General features: G+C 63.1%; 1 pseudogene; it reads left to right on the top strand.

Annotated features, from left to right (window-relative positions):
• Positions 1-2,500, top strand: part of LOC124728971 — a 7,717-nt pseudogene that overhangs the window by 2,596 nt on the left and 2,621 nt on the right.

The following is a 2,500-nucleotide window of genomic DNA, read 5'->3' as shown; positions in this document are numbered from 1 at the left end:
GTCCCGTGCCTTGGCCTCCCACGGATCTTCCTTGCTGCGAGGCCGCGTCCGCCTTAGCGTGCTCCTCCGGGGGCGCGCGGGTGCGCGGATTCTCTTCGGCCGCCATTCAACGATCAACTCAGAACTGGCACGGACTGGGGGAATCCGACTGTCTAATTAAAACAAAGCATTGCGATGGCCCTAGCGGGTGTTGACGCAATGTGATTTCTGCCCAGTGCTCTGAATGTCAACGTGAAGAAATTCAAGCAAGCGCGGGTAAACGGCGGGAGTAACTATGACTCTCTTAAGGTGGCCAAGTGGCGGCGGTGTGGCTGCATCCGGACTTGGCTTTTCGAAGTGCGGTCTTGATGTAGTCGTGCTGCTGCTGCGAGGTGCCTTCCTTGGGTTATAGTTACAGGGAGAGTGATGCGCAATACATGGGCCTAGCCCTCTTAGCCTCTCCTCTCCTGCGGTCTTCTCCCCTTCTCGTGGGCCCGCTGATTTTCGCAGAGTGGAAGACCGCACCAGGGGCTTGGGGGGGTTACCAGCCCCCCCTCGCATTATCCCTTTATAGTTGGGGGCAGCCGACAAGAAACAAGAGATGGTGGCCCTTCCGCTGAAGGTGCCACCCCAGCTACCCCAGCACCTATCCGGCCAACCGGCCGTAACGAAAATGCGGTAGTTTGTGTAGCTCCCTTTGCTTGCAGTGAGTGCCACCGCACTTTTACCACGAAGAACGGTCTCGGGGTCCATCGCCGCCGCCAACACCCTGCGGCCGCCAACGCTGAGATCGTGACGGAGAGGCATCGCGCGAGGTGGACGGAGGAAGAAGTCCTGTCGCTCGCCAAGGCAGAGGCCGAACTGTTCCTTGAGAGGGACGCCCGGTTCTTCTTTGTAAATCAAGAACTTACCAGGATGTTCCCCGACCGAACGCTTGAGGCAATCAAGTGCCGACGGCGGCAAGCTGCCCACAAGCAGCTTGTCCGCCAATTCATGGAGGCACTTGAGATCGGTCGGGGTGAAGAGCCGGCGTCCCGCCGTGGAGCAGCGAGCTCGCTGCCTGACGCGGGCGAGGCCGCTGCGCCGCCCGTCGACGCAGCCGAGGACTTCGCGGCCGACACCACCGGGCCGCCGCCGGAGGGGCCGACTGACGCCGCCATCTGGGAGCATCTGGCGGGGCTACCTGCTTCCGCCCAGCGTTTCTCTGCCCTGGATCGAGTCATTGGTCTGGGGCGGGGCACGCCGCCCGATGTCATCCTGGGCATGCTCCCGGATGCCCTTGCGTCGGTCGGGTCCAGGGGGGAGAGGTCGATCACCAGGACACAGCGGCCGCGCCAATCATCCAAGCGGCCGCCTGCCGCCCCGCCGCTGCAGAAGCGCAAGCGGCGCCGCTGGGAATACGCGCGCACACAGGACGCCTTCCGTAGGTCGCGTGCACGTTGCGTGCGCGGCTTGCTGGACGGCACCCTGCTGCAGCCGCCACCCGACATCCCCGGTCTGCTGGACTTCTGGGCGGACCTCTTCACGAAGAAGCCGATCTCCACCGCCGGCTTCATCCGTGACCGCCTTCTCCCGCACTCGGAGCCTGTCGCTCCTGAGTGCCTATGGGGGCCGGTCACACGTGAGGAGGTCGCTGCTGCCTTGCCGCCCAGGGGATCGGCAGCCGGGCCGGACGGCCTGACTCCAGCGGAGCTGCGGCGCCTGCCGCATGAAGTCCTGGTGAAACTCTTGAACCTCTTCCTCCTGGCCCGCGCCCTCCCCGAGCGTCTGCTTCGCGCCCGGACGTCACTTCTCCCCAAAACGGCTGCACCAACATCCCCCGCTGACTTTCGCCCCATTACGGTCTGCTCGGTGTTGGCGCGGACCTTTCACAAGGTTCTCGCGTCACGCCTGATGCGTGCATGTGCTGTGGACGAACGTCAGCGGGCATTCATCCCCCGGGATGGGATGTTGGAAAACACCTTCATCTTGGACACTGCTCTCACCGACGCAGTCCGCTCCTGTCGCTCTGTTTTTGTGGCATCGATCGACGTCTCTAAAGCGTTCGATTCGGTGGACCATGCTGCCCTCCGCCCCGTGCTGAGGGCTCATGGCCTGCCGGATTGCTTTATTGAGTACGTCGAAAGGTGTTACGAGGGTAGCACGACAGTGATAGCGGGCGGCGCCGACGTGGGCGTGCCTCTGCAGCCGGCTAGGGGTGTGCGTCAGGGTGACCCCCTCTCCCCCCTCCTTTTCAATTTTGCGGTGGACTATGTTTTGAGTCAACTTCCCTCCCACATCGGAGCTCGGATCCTTGGTCGCAGAGTTAACGCTGCGGCCTTCGCAGATGACGTCCTGCTTTTTGCATCGACCGCGAGGGGATTGCAGTCCCTCATCGACGCAGCCGTCGCAGCCCTCGCCCATCTGGGGCTGCAGATCAACGCCCGGAAGTGTTTCACCCTCGCCTTAGTCGCGTCTGGGCGCGACAAGAAGGTGAAGGTCGACGCCGACGTTACCTTCAAAGCGGGCAACGCCACCGTGC

Source organism: Schistocerca piceifrons, unplaced genomic scaffold (genome assembly GCF_021461385.2).
Source record: "Schistocerca piceifrons isolate TAMUIC-IGC-003096 unplaced genomic scaffold, iqSchPice1.1 HiC_scaffold_1183, whole genome shotgun sequence".
NCBI lineage: Eukaryota > Metazoa > Arthropoda > Insecta > Orthoptera > Acrididae > Schistocerca > Schistocerca piceifrons.
The sequence above is the reverse complement of the archived record's forward strand: the minus strand, read 5'-3'. Positions and strand labels throughout refer to the sequence as shown.